The sequence below is a fragment of the Emydura macquarii genome, unplaced genomic scaffold (assembly GCF_026122565.2).
Source record: "Emydura macquarii macquarii isolate MOO-44397 ecotype Brisbane River unplaced genomic scaffold, CSIRO-AGI_Emac_v2 contig_3113, whole genome shotgun sequence".
Taxonomy (NCBI): Eukaryota; Metazoa; Chordata; order Testudines; family Chelidae; genus Emydura; species Emydura macquarii.
The window spans coordinates 3699238-3723161 of record NW_027133250.1 but is presented as its reverse complement, the minus strand read 5'-3'; the positions used below and the strand labels follow the sequence as shown (position 1 = coordinate 3723161).

The 23924-nt window shown below is 53.4% G+C and overlaps 1 protein-coding gene across 1 annotated transcript in view; it reads right to left on the bottom strand.

Moving 5' to 3' along the window:
- NKAIN1 (sodium/potassium transporting ATPase interacting 1) overlaps nt 1–23924 on the bottom strand; it is a 157862-nt gene that overhangs the window by 111333 nt on the left and 22605 nt on the right. The window lies entirely within an intron of this gene.

The window sequence follows — 23924 nt, the reverse complement described above, 5'->3', positions numbered from 1 at the left end:
GCCTAAGGGCCACTTTCACCGAGACTCTGGGGAAGTCCACACTACAGTAGCTACAGCAGCACAGCTACAGCTGTGCCTGTGCCTCTGTAGCACTTGCTAGGTGGCAAAGAGGGGTTTGTCCATTGCTGTAGTCAATCCACTCCCTCAAGAGGCCATAACTAGGTTGATGGGAGAATTCGTCCAGCCACCTGGAAAATGTCACGCCCCGTGCAACGCAGACAGGTCGACTCAACCCCTTGGGGTAGACACCGGTAGGTCGAGGGAAGAACTCTTCCACTGACTTACCTATGCCTCCCAGAGAGGTGGATTGCCGACAGTGCAACAGAAAAAATCCTTTCCGTTAATCTGGGACGCATCCATGCTACAATACCGGAGCTTTCCTTCTGTAGTGTAGACATAACCTAATTCACTTCACTCCAGATCCTGAAAGGTATTGAAGTGCTGAGTGGGGCAATGTTCCTTTATAAACCTGGGCCTAAGGGTGACTTGCCCAAGGGTACACACCCAGTCTGCGAGCACACTGGGATTTGAACCCACATCTCCTGCCTGACACCTCAGCGACTGCTCCAGCCACTAGGCCAACCATTTAAAGCTAGACAGAAGCCTTAGCATCAGCCAGGCTCCGGCCTAATCCGGACCATAATATTTCACCCAGAGATTCCTGCATCAAGCCTGTCACTTCTAAGATACTGGGTCTCTTTTAATTTGCTTTCTAGACGTCTGCTTCACTCCCTGGGTCTTGTGCCCTAGCAGAAGGTTGCAGTGGGGGTGACAGACATTGGAAGGGGATGTCTGCATGCAAAGAAAAGCCAGTGTGCATTGGCATATTAAATACAGATATGCATGGAAACTGTTCTCATAAAACTTGAGGCCATTTTTTTTACAGTTACTGCACGCTAGCAAAATAACAATCGGCCATTAAACTTGATGCCACCTTCCCCATTAATAAGAGCGGGGATTTAATAAGGCGCGTTAAGCCGAGTGCCATGTACCCACCGATAGGTTATTAAAAACACCAATTAACAGCTGCAGCGGATAGGAGCTCGTTAAAGACTTCTTCAACCTCCATAAAAATTGGTTTTATTAATCAATTGTTTCCTTTTTCCCCCCACACCTCGTGTTAAGCTGACAAAATCCCAGCAACACTATCAATGCTTTACAAAGCTCCAATAACCCTGACAACCTGCACTTCACCAACAACCTGTTTGACCCTTTGGCTGGAAGCTGATTGTCAGGAAATGGATCAGGATTTGTTTATGAATCTCTTCATTATTCCTGTCCGTTCAGAATGCCGCCCGCCTTTTTGTTCTCCATACAGAGCTTAGCACCCTGGGGTCCAGGTCCGTGACTGTGGCTCACAGATGCTACCGCAATACAAATAAACAGTAATGTTCATGATAACGTTCAGGATTGAACAGATCGTTGATACAAATCTACTGGAGTCCAGGAGCCAGAGCAAAGTGTTCAGTTGTGATTCTCTAATGGGTGAAATTCACCGCAGTGCAGAGCCAGCACACGGCCAAGGAAAGGTCCCATAAAACTTGTGCCAGGGGTGAATTTCACCTGCTGACTGCTGTCACATGACTGTGCCTCGGTTTCCTGATTGGCAGGCAAGGAGCTTCCCAAATTGCACGTGCCTGAAACAAATTTCTTCCGCTGTTTGATTGCATGGATCTCAGCAGCAGGCCCCCAGATTTGCTTCAGAGGAGGCTTCCTGCAAGCAAAACGCTGATCGCACGAGTCCTCGTTAGACATGGACAAAGTGGACTGTGACCAGGCCAGAACTGAGACCTGGTTTCTGATTCAGCAGTCTAGTGGGTAGCCGGTTTCTCTGCTGCTCAGCTCAGCCTGCTCTATCCACAGTCCTCCCACCCTCGTGAAGTAGGGAATCCATATTCTTATTTATTATTTATATTGCAGTAGCACCGAGGAGCCCCAGCCATGGATCAGGACCCCATTGTGCTAGGTGCTGTACAAATACAGAACAAAAATACAGTCCCTCCCCCTAACAGCTCACAATCTAAAGATAAGGCAAGAGACAGGAGGTGGATACAGACAGGGGAGCACAAAGAAAGAATGAGATGCTAGTGGTTATTCTCCCCTTTCTACAGATAAAGGGATAAAACGAGGCGTCTCCAAATAGCTGCATATTTGGTTCAGGTGCAGGTCTGAAAACTGGGGGGAGGGGGGGGGGAATGTTTCAGGCTGGCTCAAAAGAAAAGCATTTTAAAATTTTCAGCAAACTGAACATCAAAAACAATTTCATTTCATGTCAAACCGAGAGGTTTTGGTCAACACAAAAGCAAAACATTCGTTTCCATTCCGAGGCTGTTAAAAATGTCATGAAATACTTCTTTAAAGAAAATGGAGGGAAATTCCAGAAGAAATGTCTTCACCAAACGAAAAGCTGAAATGTTTTGTTTTGGAAACGCTAAAATAAACCATTTCGACATTTCTGAATTTTTTTTTTTTTTTTGTTCCAGCCAGCACAATTTGCTGAAATCGAGCCGAATTCGCAGATCATTTCAGTTGACTTGAATCTTCAATTTTTTGGCAAAAAGGTTTTGCATGAAAAATGTCACTCAGATCTAGATGAGACAGAGCTGACGGGACCTACCTACAACGGCATGGTGTTTTAGTGGCAGAAGCACACCATGCTGTGCTGGCCACTGGCCAGTCTGCATTACATGGCCCCTCTCTAGGCTGAGCCACGTAACAGGATAAGAGCTTTCTATAGCTACCAGCTAGAGGGCATAATAAAATGTAGAGTCCCAGGATCAGCAGGTGTGAGGAGGTACTAGCCCGGCAGGGTGGTCCTGTCAAACACAGAGCCTCCAGCATGTTCCCTTGTCAAAGCTTTTATTGCAGATGCTAAAATGCAAACGACACCCACTGGTGTCCTAAATTCTCCGGAGCAGGCTGTGATTGCGAGGATGTGATTTCAGCACAGCTCCTCCTTCCCCAAAAGCTGATGACTCAGTGCTGGGCACCAGGGGAATCTCTGAGAAATCTGGTCTCATAAAGGGAATAAGATGCTTCCTATTCAGCACCTGAACATGCCAGTGATTAGGGGGCCCAGGCTTCCCAGCCAATCATTAGGCTTGCTTGTCTTTATGGGAACATCACACGCTGCTGGGAAGAGCTCTGTCTGTAACACACAGGAATCAGGGAATTACAGGCATCAGTTATTCTACTGACCAATAGGCAAAGCCTCATGGTGGCTGTTACTAATAAATAGCCCTGAGTGGATGTATTTACAGATCCCAAAGCATCTTACAAAGAATGGTCAGTACCATTACCCCCATTACCTGTGTTGCCTTCTATATTAAAAACATATACACTTGGACTGAGAGTAAGATGGAAATAGGAGACAGGCTTGTTGAAAGTCTCTGGGTAAGGATAAAAGGGGTAAAAAATGAGGGTGATGTCATGGTAGGGGTCTACTACAGACCACCTAACCAGCAAGAACAGGTGGAGGAGGCTTTTCTTAAAACAACAAACAAATTCATCCAAAGGACAGGACTTGGTGGTGATGGAGGACTTCGACTACCCAGACATCTGTTGGGAAAATAACAGAGCAGGGCACAGACTATCCAACAAGTTCATGGAATGCATTGGAGACAATTTTTTCTTTCAGAAGGTAGAGAAAGCTCCGAGGGGAGAGGCTCTTCTAGATTTGATTTTGACAAACAGGGAGGCACTGGTTGAGAATTTGAAAGTGGAAGGCGGCTCGGGCGAAAGCGATCACAAAATGATCGAGTTCATGATTCTAAGGAATCAGCACAATAAAGACAATGGATTTCAAGAAGGCAGACTTCAGCAAACTCAGGGAGCTGGTGGGTAAGATCCCATGGGAAGCAAGTCTAAGAGAAAAAAGAATTGAAGACAGTTGGCAGTTTCTCAAAGAGACATTATTCAGGGCACAAGAATAAACTATCTCACTGCGTAAGAAAGATAGGAAGTATGGCAAGAGCCCACCCTGGCTTAACCGGGAGATCTGAAGTGATCGAAAAGTCAAAAAAGAGTCCTACAAAAAGTGGAAACACGGTCAAATAGCAAAGGATGAATATAAACAAATAACACAAGTGTATTAGGGACAAAATTAGAAAGGCCAAGGCACAAAACGAGATGGAACTAGCTAGAGACATAAAGGGTAACAAGAAAATATTCTACAAATACATTAGAAGCAAGAGGGAGACCAAGGGCAGGGTAGGCCCGTTACCAGCAGTGTGTGGGCAGGGTGTTAGGACTCCTGGGCTCTCTTCTGAACCATCCTGAGGACTTGATCCACGGCCCTGACAGGGACCCGGCTCATTCCCCATTTTCAGCGGGGTGGTTTTAAGGAGTGACAGGGTTTCTGAGCCCGGCGTGGGGGGCCGCACACAGGGAGACCAGGAAGGGGTGTTCCTAGTGTAAAGTCAGCCCCGACCTTGAGTCAAATCAGCACGAAAGCGCTAATGAAGAGAGACAGCAGGGCCCAGGAGCTGCGGGTGTAATTCGTGGCGTCGGGGTCTGTTTTTTCCCCCTATTGCTAGTTTTCATTTTGCTTTGTCTGTTAAGTGCGCCCTCCCCAGGAGGCAGCACCCCGACCTCTCCCATGCACCAGCTTTTTGTGCAGGTAGTTGAATTAAAAATAATTGCTGCCTGGAGCCTGTGGAGGTCATTCCAGCAGTGTCGGCGCGGCAGAGATTTCCCACTGATCCCGCTGCCCCTCAAACACAGCGAAATCCAACCGGCTTAACAAGCCGCACCGGCAAAACGAAGCGCTGGGGCTCTGAGTAAACAGAGCCGACTTAAAGCACTTTCCCCCACATCTGTCCCCTTTGATCAGGCATCACAAAGCCCCCAGGGACCGGAGAGGAAGAGGAAGGAGTTTTGGGAAATCTTTCACTTAGCGCCCCGGCAGCAGCCGACCACGCGGCCTGGTGTGGGCTGGGCTGGGCTGGGCTTGTTTGTCTGAATGTCCTGCTAGTTCTAACACCCGAAACGGAGAGACGTTTCCTTAAATTGACTCCCCTTGGACACTGTGCGTGCATAGCCTGGGGTGTTTTTGTAAGGATGCTCAGGAAAGCAGGGTACACACTGCTCTCTGACTGGGGAGTTTCTCTACCGCACTGCGCTGTGTCCAGGAGTCTGTTTTTGTAGGGTTGCTCAGGAGCACAGGGCACCCACTCTGGTCTGTTATTGTAGGGTCTCTGCAGAACCCTTGGCAATGCAAACTGGTTTGTTCTCATCGGGTTGCTCACAAGGGAGCAGGCTGCATCCCTAGATTCATTTTTAAATACATGGGAGCATTTGTTTTAAAAACACAGACAGGGACAACCACAGATCCAAAGTGTGGGTAGAGGGGAGGCAATGCTGGGGGCCCCCCACCATGACACCGTCCCTTTAAATAAACACGTGCCAACAATCACACCCTGATTTGTGGGGATTTCAGTGAAACTACACATGGATAACTGCTGGCTACAGCCGCAAGGGCCATGGGGGTAGGGGAGAGAGGGCAGCGAGAGGGTCTGTTGAGAACATATTTGCAGTCAGCTACCAATTCCCTGCACACGCTTCTGTGCTTCACGTGCATTCAAAACCCCCTGGACTCCAGTGAGATTATTGGTGGCAAAGGAACAGCAGGACAGTCTGTGACATGGCCCCTGTCTGAGATGCACAGATCAGGCTGTGAATAACGGATTTGTTGTGTCTCTGGCAGGCCCATATATATATATATATATATATATATATATATATATATATTTTTTTTTTAATCATTTTGGACCAAACCAAAAATTTTCAAAACAAATTTCGTTGAATTAAAAAGTTACAAAAATAATTTCATTTCAGGTCACGCCAAACGTTTTGGCTCGATTTTGAGCATTTAAAAAATGTTATTTAAAGAAAAAAATAAAATAAAAGGAAAGGAAATACTGGAACGAAACGTCAAGTTGAAGCGAAAAACCGAAGTGTTTTGTTTAAAAATTTTGTAAATGAACCATTTTAATTTTTTCAGATATTTTTTTTCTGACGGAAACATTCGACAAATCTGACACAATTCGTGCCATGCTGTCTGGTTCTGCTCCGAAAAAACAGTTTGTCTGACAAATGTTGCCCGGCTCTACTCAAGCGAGCTGGCTTCCTTTCTGCCTATAGCACTGACGCCCCGGGGGACCTTACAAAAAGCATTAAGGGCCAGGTTTTAAAAAGTGCTCAGCTCCCATTGCTTGCTGTGGGAAGGGAAGCGTCTGCCACTGTTCACTGCGTGTGCTAAATGCTTCAGGAAGCCCAGCCCTCACCCCCACTGGGCCCGAACATCCCAGCTCCAAAATGTCTTTGTCTATTTCGTTTGCAAGTTCTTTGGGTCAGGAAGAGTCTTGCACAGGGTGTATGTGCAGCACCCAGCACGGCAGGGCCCTGAGCTCAGTGGGACCCACTAGGTACCACTATGAGGCAAGTAAAAATCATAACATTATTAACCCTTCGTGCATTTTAGACAGGGGGTCCGAGTGGGAACTTGGGCTCAGAGCCGTGATACAAACTTGAAGCTCGATGGGTTAGGAGACTGATCAATTAGTACATACAGCAGCTGCCCAACTAAATCCAAAGAGATACTTCGAGTTACCTTCAGTTTTGTATATTGATAAAGGATCATTATAGAAACTAGATTGTGTTGGGTGGTTGGAACTGACTTGTGGAACTCATTGCCACAAGATATCAAGTCATGAAGAGAGGCTGAGGGAACTAGGTTTGTTTAGTCTCCAGAAGAGAAGAGTGAGGGGGGATTTGACAGCAGCCTTCAACTATCTGAAGGGGGGTTCCAAGGAGAATGGAGCTAGGCTGTTCTCAGTGGTGGCAGGTGACAGAACAAGGAGCAATGGTCTCAAGTTGCTGTGGGGAGGTCTAGGTTGGATATTAGGAAACATTTTTTCATGAGGAGGGTGGTGAGGCACTGGAATGGGTTACTTAGGCAGGTGGTGGAATCTCCATCCTTAGAGGTTTTTAAGGTGCAGCTTGACAAAGCTCTGGCTGGGATGGTTTAGTTGGTGTTGGTCCTGCTTTGAGCAGGGGGTTGAACTAGATACCTCCTGAGGTCCCTTCCAACCCTAATCTTCTATGATTCTCTGATCATTCACACCGATAGCCCACCAGGATTAAAGAAAGGATCCCAACACCCAGAGCTACACTAGATAGGAGAAAAAAAGATGGCGAGGATGTGCACCCACCTGCGGCAGGGCATGTGCAAACAGTCGTGCCCGGGTCAAAGAGAGACTTCCCAGAAGGGCAGGTTATTGCATGACCCTCCACAGCATTTCAGCACCTGCCTCTGAACCAGCTGGGACAGGACCTGGGCTGGCTGGCCCACCCATGTGACGCAATCTGACAATTCCTGGGATCCAGCATTTCCCAGGTACGCAATCAGCTCTGGGCTGAGCTCTGGTTTGGGAACCATACGCCAGGAAAGACTGGCAAACGGGAGAGTCCAGAGCAGGGCAACTGAGAAGGCGAGACAGGGAAAGACGCTGCAAAGTGCGCTGCACACTTACTGCCAGAGACCAGGCGCCAGCTCCACTGACTTGCACTAACTAACTGCCTCTGCTCACGCCAGAGACGATCTGGCCCAAAGTCTGGGGAGGAAAGGGTTAAGGGGGGATAAAAGTGGCTTTAAAAGTCTGTGTCAAGGAGAGAGGTGGTGGAAGAAGGAAGGTAATGGGTGCTCCCATCAGCCGCCAGGAACAAGCAGAATGAAGGGGTTGGAAAGCACTGACTGGAGAGAAGGGACAAACACGGGGGGATCCATGGAATGGGGGGGAGGCGGAATCGGGGCAGGAGGCATGGGGGGGTATGGGGGATGGACAGTACAGATCCTGCCATCGTGCAGTGTTGCTGCGCAGTGCCAGGAGGTGCCTGATTCCACCCCAGAGCTGGCTGCATTTCAGTGGCTGGGACAGTGGCCGTCAGGGAAGGCCTGGGTCGCCAGGTGTGTCTGTGAAGCGCAGGAGGCTTCTCTGGGCTGGAAGGCTCCCCAGTGCTGTAACTATTGCTGCGTGACCCTCGGTGAGGCCCTCGCCCTGGGCCGTTCTCCTTCTGTCCCCATCACACCCGGTACGTCTCTGAAAACGGCCTTCAGTAATCAACAGAGTCTATTTAACAGGCCGTAATAACAACAACCCTGCGGACGCTAAATTCGAGCCGTGTTTGGAGTCACTGAGCCTGCACTGCGACGCACAGGCCTGATGTGTAATCCTCCTCGGTCCCTGTCCATGCCCGGCACGCGAGGCCAGCACCCAGCACCATGCTATTGCTGCTGGACGGAGGCGCAGTGACCCCCTGGGCCAGGCCTTTTCTCTTAGCACCTCACCCTCCAACCAGCTTCTCAGCACATTGCAGGAGGGGAGATGGCTGCAGCTGCCTTCACTGCCCCAGGGGTGCCAGCCTGCTCCAGGGCCTCCTGAGGGGCAGGCTCTGGCCCAGCTCTGCCAGGTGGCAGGGGCTGATCATTCCCCCCTGCTCGGCCACATCCTTCACAGCCTGCCCTCTGGGGGGCTGACGGCTCGCTCGCCCAGCGGGCTGCAGCTGCCTCTGCGGGGGAAGACGCTGCCTGGCGACAGGGGATCATGACCACGGCGCTGCCGAGCGGCTGCCCCCGCACTCTGCCCAGGCAGGGATGCCGCCCCCACCACCGTGCTGTGAGCAGGGGACAGACAGAAAAAGGGGCTGGTGCAACATCCTCTGGGTCGCTGAGCAAAGCCCAGCCTGTGTCACACGACCCCCCTCCTCACCCCAAGGTCAGGGGTCCCTAGCAGGACAGACTCCTCGTCCCTCCACCGATGGAGGGATGCAGCCCCGGGCACCCAGCCCTTCCCCGTCAGATGCCAGAAGGGCCCACAGACCACGAGCCAGTCCCGCCCCGTAGCTCTGCCAAGGGCCATGGCTGGGAAGTGGCTGAGTGCGGCTAGCACTCCCCCCCCGACTGTTGTGTCCAAGCCCAGATTTAGGGGAACCCTGGGCAGTGACGCTAGGCAGCACCCAGCCGGGGAGAGACTGCGCTAGAGGGCTGGCAGAGGATGCCCGAGTCCAGCCCATTCCCCTGCAACACCGCAATCCGCCCCCATCCTGCTCTCCCCACGTGCTGCAGCCGCCCGGTCCAGGAGGGGCGAGAGGGGAAGCCACCCAATATCCCGCAGGCCTCGGTGCTGAGGCTGACAAGAAGGGGCCGCCGAGCGGCGCAGCTGGGAGCTGCGATGCAGACGCGGTCACACGCGGACGGAAAGAGCTGCAGCGAAAGCCCCTGGCGGCCCACAGCCAGCTACAAACCCAGGATCCCGACAACCGTCCCCCGGCGCCATCTGCTCACCCCTTATCCATTCAGGAGCCACTAGCACGCGCACAATTGATACACGGCGTGCCCTCGTCACAGACGCCTGCCACTGAGACCTACAAAACGCATTCCCTCCAGGTCACCTGCCAGCCAGCAGGGGGTCAGGAACAACCACGGACCTGGCCACGATTCCCAGCAATGAGCTCGGGTGGAAGCAAGAGGCTGGGTAGCCCTTAGCCTGGGGCCTGGCCTGAGCCGCCCGGCCTCTTCTCTTTAGCGTTCCTTCCATAAGCCGCAGCTGCCTCCTTCCCCTGGCCCTGTCTAAGTGGCAAGTGCTGTTGGTGGAAAATCACGCCAGATGCCAGGAGACGAGGGCAATGGAGACGGCGTAGGGCACAGAGGGCTCGCCCGGACTGCCGGGATGCTGCAGCAATTCCCTGCTGAGAGCCGGCTGCAGAGAACAGGAGAGGCCAGGGGAGGAAGCCTGGGGGCAGGATTTCAGAGCGCGGGTCCCGATCAGAGGGCGCACGAGTGGCACCCGCTGGGGATAAGCTTCCCAAGGACATCCGCCTCCGCAGGAGGGAGCTGCGCTGTCGCAGACAGATGGAGCAGGCACCAGGAGCTCGCAGGGGCTGGGCTGGAGGGTCCAAGATGACAGGACTCGGGGCTGGTGCAGGAACCAGGAGCGGGAGAGGGTTTAATCTACCTGTGGAAAAGCATGTACCGAATGGCCCTGCCCTCGCACAGGCCTGGCTGCTCCAGGCTGAGAGCTCGCTGAGCAGGGCTGTCCTGTGGGGTTCCCCTGTGGAGGACACACAGAGCGAGGCCACAGGATTCCCTGGGTCAGAAGCTGTGGGATTCCCCAGGCTGAGATCTCACCTGGTGCCACCACTACTGATACTGTGAGGCTGCCATCTAAGCCCCCCTGGCGCTGCTTTTCGGCATGGCTTTGGGACTCTAAAGACCCCCTTGTTAGTCACCTGTGCCAGCTCGAATCCCTGGAAGCTCACCAGAAAACAAATCGAACACGGCACGTGCTTCCCCCTCCCCACTCACTCGCCCGCCCGCTCCGCGTCACCCTGGCTCTCCGGCCGGCCGTGCAACCAGCCCACAGCGCTTTGCTCCCTGCACGTTCCCCGCGATTCAAACATTACCCACAGGCCAGGAGGCAAATCCACCTGCCACCTGGGCCTGGATTTAGGAACGTGCCAGCCGTGCGCCATGAATATTTTGGGGTGAGCGGTCAGGTGCTCAGTCAAGCCGTCGCTCTTCGCACACATCCACGCCCAAGTTCATTTATCTGGAGCAAACAAGGAGCGGAGAAGAGGGAGGAACTAGGGTCAGAGCGAGAGAGGAGCTGGGGGTTAATGAGGACAGGGGATAAAGCCTCCCGATTTGACATTTACAGAGAACATCTGAAGAGCACAATTAATCTGGGCCATTGCTACACATGAGCAGAGAGGTGACATGTGGTGTCCGGGAGCCTCTCCCGTCTCATGCCTTTTCCCCAACTTTCACTATTCCAAGCTCTTTGCTTTGGCTCTTGTGAAAGCTCCACCACCAAGACGACAAGGAAAGCTCCAGAAATAAGAGGGTTTTATCCGCTGGCAGCTCAAGAACCGCACCTCCTTTACCCGCTCTCTAAAAAGCAGCCACTGCTGGGCTGGAACGTAGAGGGACTTCTGACCGACGCGCAGCAAGCCTACGCAACCGTTTTTGGCAGGAAGTGAATAAATAGCCTGCATCTGCCTGAAACTGCAGACGGGATCTAGAGAGGTGGAATGTAATAATAATATCGAGCTCTTACAGAGCGCTTTCCAAAGGAGTTCATCATCATTACCCGCTTCTTACAGATGGGGAAACTGAGGCACAGAGAAAGGAATTTATCTTGCTCACAGTCGTCCAGCAGCAGAGCCAGAAATCGAAGCCAGGCCTCCAAAGGCCGAGACCAGTGCTCTATCCTCTAGGCCACACTGCCTGTTCCCCTGGACTTCAATACAGTCCAGAAACAAGGCTGACGTGCCGCTGCCCCCCCCTCCCCCTGCACTTGTAGACGCTTCTCCGCCCGGAATCTCTCCCCGGCTCACACAGATGACAAGTGCATTAGCCCCAAGGCCCGGCGCTTAACCTCATTAACCCAGCTCCGCACTCTGTGCTCTAATCATGACTGATGATCGGTTTCCCCTCCCCTTGCTTTGGCCTCTCTGATCCCGCCTGTTTGCCTGTCGGCCACTCTTCAGTGGGCCCTGCTTTTGCGCTTTATTTTTAAAGTGGCCATTTTATGGGGCCTGTTACCGCGAGTGCTGGAGGGGCCGGGACCAGCAGTCAGACAGCAGGACTGGGAATCAGCTCCTCGCTGTAAGTCCAGTAGGAAGGCCCATTTCTTAGCATGTTTGCTTTCGTTGTCTTTATTTTTAAAGTGGCCATTTTATGGAGCCTGTTACTGCAACGGGCCTCGGTGCCTGGGAATTGCAGGGATGGCAAAGTCACCACAATAAAGACAGTTATCATCAGAGAGCAGACCAGCGGTCAGACAGCAGGACTGGGAATCAGCACCTCTGGCCCTAATCCTGATCCTGTCTATGGCCATGGCACCGACACAGGCCACATTTCCAATGGCTCAGCAAGCTCTCCTCTGGGCTTTGTGGGCGGGAGGGTTATCAGACACGGGCCAGGCCACTGCACCCGTTTGGGGTTTTATCGGAGGAACCCGTGGCAGGGACCTGGCGGTGCACCGGGGGCTGGGGAGGACCAGCCAGCCCTGGGCAGGGGTGGGTCGACGCTACACTGCTGGGGCAGGCCGGGCCGACACTCCAGGAGCGGGAGAAGGCCGGTGACGGGGCGCGGCATGGCACAGGCTGGCGGCACTCCGAGGGCTGGGGCGGACTGGCCAGCCTGGGCGCTGGTGCACTCTGGCGGGGGGGCGCTGGGGCGCGGGACGGCCAGCCTGGGACCAGGGCAGGTTGGGGCGGGACAGCGCTGGGGCACAGGCTCTGGTGGCGCTCGGGCCGCCCGGCAGTGGTGCTGGGATGCTCCGGCACTGGGGCCACCCAGCCGGTGTTCGGGCCGCCGGGGGTGGGGCTCTGATGGGAGAGGGGGCGAAGGGGTGGGGCCGGGGGGACCAGCCTCCCCGAACGGGCGGTTTACGAGCCACCCATGTAGTTAGGGCCCCTCCTCAGCTTCTCTTGCATCCTTCGGGCAGGCTGCACTCCGGCCAGGTGCCCTCTGTGCCCCCTGCCACGCTCCTAGCCACGGGCACTGACTGCCTGCTTACGGCCAGCACTTCCCTTCCCCCGCTTATTGGTGACCTCAGGAAGCTGAGCCTGCACCGGTAATAAAACCAGAGGCCTGTGTGCACACGCGTGTGTGTGCACATACGTGTGCACGCTGCGCCTGATGTATATGTGCTGTGCCTAGTCTCTCCTGGAGTGCAGGGCTGTGTGTGAGACTGGCTGGGGGCGTCTAGGAAAGTGTCCTTTTGAGTCTGGGTGTGTCAGAGTACTGGCCAGGTGGGATCTGCGTGTGTGGGTGTCGCAGTGGATGTATATGCACAGGGGTGTGTGCAGGGAGGGGGGAGAAGCAGGGGCACAGGCCTCCCTAGTAGGTGGGGACACAGAACTGCTCCGGTCCCTCTGGGGGAGAGCGAACTCTGGGAGCCAGCTCCTCCGGCTGCGGGGCGCGCAGAAAGCGCCCCTCCAAAAGCGGCCAAATTAGTATTCCCGTGCACGCCCCCGTTTTATGCACAATGCCACTGATGTCCCCTCCCCCGAACATTCCCCCCAGTTTGGGGACCTCTGCGTTAAGGACGACACAGATACAAGCAGAGCAAGCTCCTTCCCGGGTTCAAATGGGTTTTCCCTCATTAGCGGCAGTACAGTAACACCCAGCCTTTATCTCCAGCCAGCCACCCCCAACACTGAGTGCACGACTAGCCAGGGGAGACTGAGTCTCTCTCCGATCCCCCCGGAAGAGACGGGATCTCTCCATGTCTAGTCTCATTTAACAGCAAACCGCGTCATTCTTTGTTGATTCGGATTGGAAGCCCATCCGGACAGATCAAGCCCAGAGAGAGCTGGAGCTGTGCTCCCCTGGGAGAGGTGCGTTGCCAAGCAGACGCTTGAGCCCCCGGCAGCTGCAGGAACTTTTATCAACATTTCATAAGAAAATCTTACGCCAAGCTCCAGGTTCACCTCATTTTATTTTAATCCAACAGCAAATGCCTCTGAGTCTCCCCAAGAGCAGGCAAAGCTGCCCCCTGGAGACGCAGCATCACGCCCAGTCAAGAGCTCCTGGATTCTGGGTGGCAGGTTTAATCAGCCCAGCCCCACGGCCTGGATGTGCCACTTCTGTGTTTTAATCACGCACTCCAGCGCCAGGAGCTCCCACTCCTTGGACCGTTGCAACCTGCTCCATCTCCCTTAGCCGAGCTCCTTTAATCCCGCCCCACAAACCTCCCCCTCCGGCCCCCGCCCCCTCCAATCTGTCAATGCCATGCCGGGGCTGAGATGCCCTGGCCTGAATGCAGCATCCCAGGTGCATTCTTCCTGGCGCGCCCTGCAGCAGCTGCGGCTCGGTTGCCGTGCGGTGACAAGTGCCACTGACAGCTCGATAATCAGAAGCCGCCCTGACAAGACGGGCAGGAGGTCACTCACTTCCTCATTATTTCCACCAGACTAAATCCCGGGCTGCTGCCAGGGAAAGCTCAGCGCAGTCAGCCCTGATGCGAGGCAGACGGGGCCCAAACCTGCCTCACTAACACGCCACGGCACGTGCTCACTAGTGCCCGGCGAGCTACTGGGAAAGGACATGGGGGCAGAAAACCCTGCAGTGGGGCTGCTTTTGTCTCCACAGGGGGCAAGTTAGAAAACCAAAGGCGAGCAATGTTGTAATGAACTGATCTGTGCGAGTGTGAGGAGAGAGACCGCTGCCTTCTGCTCGATGGAATCAGAACTGCTCAACTGCGTGTCCTAGCCCCTATACTGCGGCTGGAAGGGGCCTGGGCTTTCTGGGCAAAAAGCCCTGAGTTCTGTTCCTCCTGTTGCCATGGAGTTCTGAGTGACTGTGATGTGCAGCCCGGTGACAGCTGTGAAATCGAAGGAGGCCACGGATCTGGTGCAATATTTCCAATAATATTCTGGCAAGACACGAGGATTTAAGGAGAAGATGCTTCATCCAGTCACAACAGAAGGGGGCAGACAAAGCAGGAGAGGGCCAGTCCTGCCTCAGAGACCCTCCACCTGGTCTTTCTGCTCTCCTGTTCTGTTGGGAGCCGGGAAGGAACGGGCAACAACTACTCTCAGGTAATCCAAGACCTGGATTCCAGGAGACAAGCACCATCCATCCCATGTTCACAGGTGAACGGCTCCTTGGTGTTAGAGACTCGGGCTGGCCAAAGCAGTTAGCTCTGCACTCGCTCTGCATGGGAGGTGGGCATGAAAGGAGCTGCGGCAATGCTTGGCACAGACAACCCAACAGGCATATGGCATTCAGCTCCAGCTCTGAGGTTTTGCCACCCACAACAGAGCTGGGCAGGAATACAACAAACCCATTTTTTTCACTGGAAAATGCTGGCTCATCTGAACCCAAACTTGGTGGAACAGGGTCGGTTTGGCCGAATTTCCCGACACAGAAAATTGAGGGCAGGGGGGAGGAGTTGAAATTGTCAAACTGCAATTGTTTCAATTGGTCAATTAAGGACAATTAAGCAGCCAGTCAGTGCTTCGCTCTCCCCCACCGCCAGTTCACTTCGGGGCATTCGGCCTAGGGATTATCCATGCGCCCCACCTACCCCCACGGCCGAGCGCAGACAGGGGCCCTGCAGAGGCAATCTCCGGACTTAAAGTGCAAAGAGGCTGCAGAAATGGCTACAAGGGTCTGCCTGCCACGGAGCAGATATGGCCTCCGGCCCAGCCATGGAAATAATCAAATGACCCAAGGAGCTTTTGGGGGGAGCAGCGGGGGCAGGGCATTGCATCCTAGTGAATCACAGCACCTTACGTCTACACTGAAATCATGGGCTGTAAATGGAGTTCACACAGACATACCTGAGCTAACTAGATGAAACCTGCTCAGGTCCCGTAGCAGTGAAGCCGCGGGAGCCGCCCAAGGTTCCAGCGGGGCTTGGACAGTCTGTGCTGAAGTCCGTGCTGCTGAAGTTTCACTCTGGTATCTGTGCTAGCGAGAGGAAAGCCAGCGTGGGTGTGACTACACGAGCTGCAATCACACACTCTGACTGCAGTGTAGACATGCCTTTAGATATGAACTAGGGCTCCCACGCCCCATCTGAGATGGGCAGGAACTATTCTCCCCACTGTGCAGATGGGGAAACTGAGAGACTGAGGGTGTGTCCACACTGCAGCTAGACACCCGCGGCTGGCCTGGGCCAGCTGACACGGGCTCAGGGGCTCAGGCTAAAGGGTTATTTAATTGTGGTGTAGGTGGTTGGGCTCTGGCTGTAGCCCAAGTTCTGGGACCCTCCCACCTCACAGGGTCCTAGAGCCTGGGCTCCAGCCTGAAACCAGACGTCTACACTGCAATCAAACAACCCCGTAGCTCGAGCCCTGCCAGCCTGAGTCAGCTGGTCCGGGCCAGCTGCGAGTGTCTAGCTGCAGTGTGGACAGATCCAAAGAGTCTGAGTGACCAGCCCAAGGTCACATGAATCCTGGACAGAACCTGGAGGAGAACCCAGATGTCCTTCCTGCCTTCCAGCCCCCTAGAGCCCCTTGTCTCTTGTAGCCCCATGTTACGGTCAGGAACCATCCTACAATGGGAGCTAATGGGGCTTTTCCACCCCATTTTGCTGGGGTTCTAAGCTACACACACACCACTGCTCACAACCCAGCCAGGACGGGTAAACAGCCCGCCCCGAGCTGCAGAGCTGGGTCTTGCTGCTAGAGAGTCGACTTTCCTGCTTCCCAGGTGAATTCTGAGCGATTCCCACAGGTCCCGGGCATGTGACTGGAAAGACAATGATTGCTCTGGGTGGTGCTGGTTTGGCCTTTTCTAGGACCTGGAAGGACCAAGAGCTCTGTGAGTCTAACAACTGCACAACACTCAACCCACAGGAGTGACTGCGAAGACACCCAGGTATGAAGGCCAGTCAGATCAGTCAGAATTTAAACACACAATCTCCCCCCAAGTTAGCCTTCCTGCCCCTTCTCAAGGTAGCACCCGAAGCCCTTTTGCAGGAGAGGAATGACTGAGCCTGTCAGAGCTGCGACAGAGACATGCTGATTTTCCCTGCGCTCGTCCTTGTCTAGCCCACAGAGCAATTTCTCCGTTACATTTGAGAATCCCCATGTCAACACAGCAGATCTTGGAGATGACAGCTCGCGCCAATTCCCAGCCCTTGTACAACACAGGGAACAAAAATCTGGCAGGAGCAGGGGAAGCAGAATTCAATTGTTCAAACAGCCTCTGACAGGCCAAACTAGCCCTGTGACAAGGGGACAGGCAGAAGTGACAGGCAGACCCTAAGACACAATTTCTCAACTTGGGGTACGCGAGACACAGGCAGGGGGTACCCAGGGAAAAACAGAGTGAAGAGGAGGCAGGTGGCAGCTGCCGACTTCTGGGGAAGCCGGGCGGCAGCAGCCCACATCCCACCCTGCTCCCAGATGGGAGGTGCGTGGCAGCCCCCGGCTTCTGGGGGAGGCAGGCGGCAGCCCTCCCGCTTCCCGCCGTGTCCCAGCTACCAGGTGGGAGCCTGGTGGCAGCCTCCTTCGTCTCGGGAGCTGGTCTCGCAGCTGGGTGGCAGCCACCCGCGCCCCGGCTCCAAGCTGAGGGACAGCCTCAAGCGCCCCGGCTTGAAGACAGGCAGCAGCCGCCTGCCTACATCCCTGGGTCCCAGCTGGCGCGGAAGCCTCCTCTGCCCCAGCTTGGATTGAGTGGCAGCCCCCCTCCCTGGCTCAAAGCCGAGTGCCCAGAAAACGTGTCAATTTCACGGCTCTATGACAGCCCCAGATTTCACCAGTTACCCTCTTTTCCTGTCTCTCTCTCACCCCTTCCTCCTCTCAAATCTATGGCATAAAATCTGGTGCGTCGCTTTATATTCCCCAGCACTGGCATGCCGCTCAAAGCCTCCTGGCTTTGGCCAACATCACCTCTAGCCCAGGTACATACCTGAGTTGTGCACCCCTGGTGTAAAGGTGGTAACCCAACCCACACTAGAGCTGACATCTGTCATAGCACGGCCATGTCTACTCAGCCCTTCTTCCAACATAGGGCTCACATTAGTCTGTAAATATAAAATCCCCTGGAAAGTTGAGTGTCGGGTACTTATTACAATGTTCAGAAGTTAGGGGGTACTTGCTACTTAAAAGCTTGCGAAGCACTGCCCTAAGAGATGCACTGCATGGGCCTAGGCCGCCTTAGAAAACTTCGAGGTCTAATGCCTTCCCCAGCAGCAGCCGAACAAGGATTGGGCTGCTTTGCTCTCTGCTCCAGTGCTTTCCCACCTGCCGGGGAGATGTGAGGGATATTAGCAAACCAAAGAGACGGTTAACAGCTGTGCAGGTTGCAACAGGATATACCCCAAAACCCTAGCAGCCTGGGAATGAATCACGTGGGTAGATTCAGATGTCCCTTTGCACCTTCCCGGTGCCTATGACACTATTGATAACACACTGCAGCGGGTTTCACTTCCAAGTTCAGCCCCAAAGCAATCCGGCTCCCAGCTTCGGCAAACTTGCACCCTCGTGCAAAAGTTTTAGGCCACCTTGGCCAACAGCAGGAACCGAACCGATGGCCTCCAGAGCGAAAAGCACGAGTCGTTACAGCTTGATTTCGCCGCTCAAGCCGGGCATTGTCGCAGACTCCCCCTGGAGGAGACCCTGAGGGGCCCACACACCTGGCTCACTCCATCTCTCAGTCACACAATTGCTGGCCAGTGAGTCGCACAAGCAGAGTGCGTGATAACTGACTGAAATGGGAAACATGCTGGTTTGGGGGAGTCACACCGAAGTTTACAGATTTTCAGAGCACAACCCCCCTGTCGCCGTGACCCAGGGCATCCCACTCCGACAGATCAGTAGCAGGAGGGATGCTCCCAGACCTTCAGCTCCTTCTCTTAGGCCCTGGTTATTTGAGCCAGAGGCGTGGCATCAGAGCTGGCCCCTTTCTAAAGCAGCCAGTGGAGGGAGCCAGGACACCCGCTCTCACAACAAGCGACAAATTGTGGTCATTTTAGTCCTGTGTGTTCTGGATCCTTTGACACGCACGTTTCCAAAAGCAGCCACCGATCCAGGGTGCTTCCTTCTTTAGGCGCCCAACTTCAGAGCTGAGCTTTAGCAAGACAAAACATCCACAGGCCCTCAAATGCAGCTGCCAGGCCAGCACGAGCCCTGAACATTGCAGGGAAGGAAGCAGGGCAGGAAAGGAGCTGAATAGCTCAGCAGGCTTTTCCCTCCACTTCTCTGCCTGCACGATTGTCCTTGTTCATGTAACAGCAAACAGGTCTTTGTCACTGCAGGCAGGCAATGAAAACACCAGCCTGCACCTCCCTGTCCAATATACCCTAGCCAAGGAGGGACCAGGGGTGAATTTTGGGTGCTAAGGCCCCGTGGACATGAGGTTCTGCGCCTAGTTCATTGCACCATCTCACACCGGGATCGTAGGTTCAGTAAATAAGCTGGACAATGAGCAAGACAGAGCTGGCCCTCTCGGGGTATATCTACAGTGGAGCTGTGGGGGTGATTCCTCGCTCGAGGTGAACCTGGGTTTGCTCTGATCACTGAAAGGAGCACAGCCACGGCTGCGTGGACCAGCTGCCTCAGGCAGTACCATTCAAGACATTAGGCGTGTGCTGGGGACGGCTAGCCACTCACGCCTCTCCGGCTCTGCTCGGCTTTTAGCACAACCCGTTCACTCAGAGCTAATGCGGAGATGCCTGGACTCGCACCCCTGCCTCCACCTGCAGACGGGCCTTACACTGAGGACTAGGCTCCGCAAAGGGCAGCGTGGAAGCCCTTGGGGGTTGCAGAGCAGGGTGCAGTCCTACATGGGGCAGGGAGGTGGCCTAGACCAAATGTCGCCCTTATACAGAGCTTGACAGCAGAGATGCTCCCAGGCCATCTCCTCAGCTGCTTAAAATCTGCCTAGCTCCATTGACTTCAGCCCCATCCCACTGATCCCTTGTTCCACTCCACACAATCCTCCCCCACTTTGACAATATTAAATCTTTGCAGGTAGTCCCCAGGTTCCTCCCTCAATTGATGCCCAGACCTGTGCGCTAACCACTAGACCTTCCATCCCCCGCCCCTCCTGTGGTTCTGTGAAAGCCCCTTCTGCATGTCCTCGTTCTTATAATAGCAGGTGAGAGGGGAATCATTAGCCTAAAACTGACACCCTGGCTAATAATCATACCTGCTGCGGCTGCAGGGCACACACCTAAGATCCCTGTAACTGAAAGAGATCGGAGGAAAAAATAATGTCTCTCCCCCCTGCTATATCCTTTGTGCATCAGACAGTGCTTTGTGTACGGTCGGTTCACTGATTCCTCTGTACAAGAGAAGGACCATCCCTGAAGCAGGCTTCAAACAAGCACCAGTCCCCCTCATGCCAGGTGAGGTCAGAGATCGTTATGCTCATACAGGCACAGCTTCTGGTGTCACGCACCTAAAGGGCGCATTGAACCTCAGGATGCCTAGGAGAGCAAAACAGCTGTGCATGACCTCTGCCTAGGAATCCATCTTAGCCATGACAACAGCCGCGGATGGTCTGATGGCTTTCTGCAGCGATTACAACTGCACCTCCAACCCCTCTGCTATCGAAGAGGCCAGGTCTACACTACAAACTGACACTGTGTCACCCAGGGGTGTGATAAATCCACCCCCCTGAGTGACACCGGCTGAAGCCAGCGCTGTCAGCGGGAGGATTTTCTCCCATCAACACAGCTACTGCCTCTCACAAAGGTGGATTAGCTACACCGGCTGGAAAAGCTCTTCTACCAGCATAGGAGCATCTTCACTTAAGCACTACAGTGACACTGGAGCTGCTGTTTTAAATGTAGACCTAACCTTTGTGGAGCCCCAAAACTTAGAGACTGCTTCTCTGGTGCCCTCCAGCCCCTTTACACCAACTCAACTGGCTCACAGGGGCCAGGTGTAAACCACCCACCCTCAGGGAATTCCCCTGCATACAGGATCCTCCTCAGGAGCTCCGGGTGCAGAGCTGCTCCAAGGCAGGCAAGCATGTGACAAAAGTGAGGTGTTGGTGGGCCAGAGAAGGCAGGGCCCCGGCCAGGGTTGGGACAAACCTGCACCCCCTAGGAGTCTCTGGGGCAGGCGGGGTTCACCCCACTCCATAGCAGCCTCTGAAGAGGGGAGGTGCCTGCTCTCTATGCCTGTGCCGGTGCGGGGATGAACGTGGGCCCCTGAGGGTCTGTAAAACCAAGATAAACACGGCCCCTTAAAATAAACGTCTCCGGATTCTGTTAGAAACTCCCAGGACAACAAGGCTGAGACTGACCTGCCTTTGCAGTGATTCCAGCCCAGCGTGAAACTGACTAGAAACAAAAGCGAAACTGACTGGGATCTTTTCCCAGGTCCAAGGGGAAGGGGATGCAGAGGGTTGGACAATCACTTCCACTGCAAAATCTTCCATTTGCAGCCATCTGAGGTGTTATTGGTAATGCAAGAAATAGGCTCCGTGATTGTTCCTGAGCCCCTCCTTCCCATTCGTCTCTCTCTTTCTCTTTCCCATAAGAAATAAATGGGGCCTCACCCGGCCAGTTTAAACAATAATAATAACAGGCCCATTATTTATTTAAGGAGGCAGTTACTGCCTGTGGTTGTTCTTTTTTAGAGCACAGTAAATATGTCAGATCTGCTGAGCTTCAATAAATAGTTTATTAGTGGTCAATGGGTGCCAGGGGCCCGATCCTGCTCCTGTTGAACTCCGGGGAATCAGATCCTGGAGCGGGTGAGATCAGTAAATGCTGGGTGCCTGATTCTGCTCCCCCATCGACCCCTGCAAAGTCTATGGGGTGCCGCCAGTGGGCGGGACGGTGGAATCTGCTTTTTAAACGCAGACAGGGCCACATTTTCCAAAGAGCTCTGAGCTCTCGTTTCTCTCACAGTCTTTCTTGCGACCCTCCCTTTAATTCTTTGTCTCCCTCGCTCACCAAGCCAATCTGTCGGTTTCCACTGAGGGAGGGCAGGACACTGCTCCCTCAATGTTCTTTCTGGGTCAGCCAGAGGACCTGGGTTACAAGCAGGGAGAGCCTCTCATTCCACACGCCACCCAGACTGCCCTACATCTGCCTTAAAGGGGCACCATCAGGCAGTACGGATAGGTGCAAACTGGGAGGTTGGGACAAACGGGTTTTCAACTTTCTATGAATACAAGCAGTTTCATGACGTTTAAAAACCACACCCATGAAAGAAGATTCAGGGGGTTTATATGTTACCCAATGCAGTAGTAGTAGAAAGTGAGAGCCTGAGACATGAGGCCTAGGATAACAGGCCAGGTATGAGGCCTGCGCTAAAGTGCTAGTCAAGCCCTGCTATTCTAAAGCAAAGTTAGCAGAAGTCAGGCTGTGACCCTGCGTGCAGATTCGCAGGAACAGAGCTGGTATTGCAAAGACACACATTCCTAAAGCGGCGCTAGGTACAACACTGAACATGCAAGCACATGCCAGAGAGAGGGCACCAGAACATCCTGAGATCAGGAATGGCACAAGATCGTTCCTCCAAGATAACGAGGGCCTGCTGACCCCTCAGGATGACAGTAGGATGGATAGAGACCTTCTGACTAAACCAGCCGGTACAAGGTAAAGGATGGTGTCTTACCACGGCAGAGGTTGGCAACTACACACGTCAGAGGGGCAACACACAACTTGTTCGTATCAGGGTATAAAAGAAGGTCTCAGAGGGTGTCTTTCTCTGGCCAAGTGAGTAACGGAAAGTCCTGCTGTTTACTGAGATGGTCCATTGTCACGGGCATACATGTATGAAGTGTACTGGTGTAGTAAGAAGTGAGCTTAAGGCCTGTAAAACAGGATAAGGCCTAAATGGAAAAAGCCGAGTGAACAGAAGTATAAGGGGTCACTCAAGTTAACTGAAACTGGTACAGGAAAGTGCTGATACTGCAAGGTTGTAAGACTGCCAAAATATTACTAAAATATGTAGTAAGTATAAGAGGTACCAAGATACTAATTCTCTGAAATGACACTTTTATGGATAGCAATGATACATGGAGTGGTGGTGCCCAAATCAGCCAATCAACGGAAAAAGGTGGTATTAGACTACGTCAAGAGGGTGGCAACTACCTACGTCAAAGGGGGCAGAACGAAAGTGTATGTAAGAGTGTATAAAAGAGGGTGTCAGAGGGAATACCGGCGTCCAGTCTAGGGGATAACAGAAAGTCCCGCCGTTGGGCCGAGACCATTGTAACGCCGCCAATGTGAAACTGACCCAGAGATACTCTGTAGGTCACTTCTCATTGTGCCACACGCAATAAACTTGGCCTGGGTGCCTTCGTTGCTCAGCTAATCCGTGGTCGTGTCGATTCATTCGATCGTGAGAGCCGTCTCAGTTACCTGCGCAGAGCTGGGACAGCATCTACACAGGGACACACGCACGCAGCCTACACTGATAAACACCGGTGACCAACACACCGATTACCATAACTAGTAGCACATACAGGGTGCTTTTTACAGTGCTTTGTCGGCAATAAACTTGGCCTGGTGCTTTTATTACTGAAACGGATCTCTGGTCTTACTGGATAATCCTATCATGGTTTGCTGTATCGGCGATCTGCGCAGAGCTGGAACAGCATACACACTGGAAGTACACACCCGCAGCCAACAACTGACAACACCCTGCAGCATGAGAAGATCAATGAGCACCACACTGACCCTGGACAGGAGAACAAGGGAGGGAAACTGACCATAAAGACAAGGGGAAACTAACCAAGATGGCTTCACTGTCTCAGCTGGTGAAGTGGGAAAAGGAAACAGACCACATCAAGGATGAAATTCAGCTCAACACAAGGACTAAGCACCACTGAAATCCTGGTGAAATGGGCCTTTTGTGGCTCCTCAGCCTTGCACAGGGGTGAATTTCACCTTGTCTGACAAAAAAGCCCATTCAGCTTTCCATTGGTTTCCAGTTGTGGTGATGCCCAGGGCAGTTAAGAAAACAGAGGAGGAAATGTTCCGGCATGTCTGCTTTTTATCCCAACAGCATCCTCGCCTCGCAATGTGATTCTTGAAATCTGGAGAGAACAGAACGTAGCCCTGGCATCTCTCGAAACACATTCACCGAAGGCCCTGATCCTGCAATGAGACCTGCTTGGTTAACTCAACTGGGACACGGAGACCAGCCTCCTCAGAGTCTCTTTCCGTCTATAATCTCACTGGGGCTCCCTCCCTGCAGTCCCCAATCAAGGGAAAGTGGATCTGATTGCCGGATCGGAGACCAAGCTAATGATCTATTTATTGCATGCAACAGAAAGGGTTGCCCAGGCTCATAATGCTAAAAAGCCTCATGCCTCTAACTCTGCACCAGAATTTGCAGCTACCGTCTCCTGTCACCCAACCCTGCACCCACTGACTCCTGTGGCTGTTGTTCCATTATCCATCCCTGGGAAGAACCAGGCTAGCATGAATGGAGTGTCT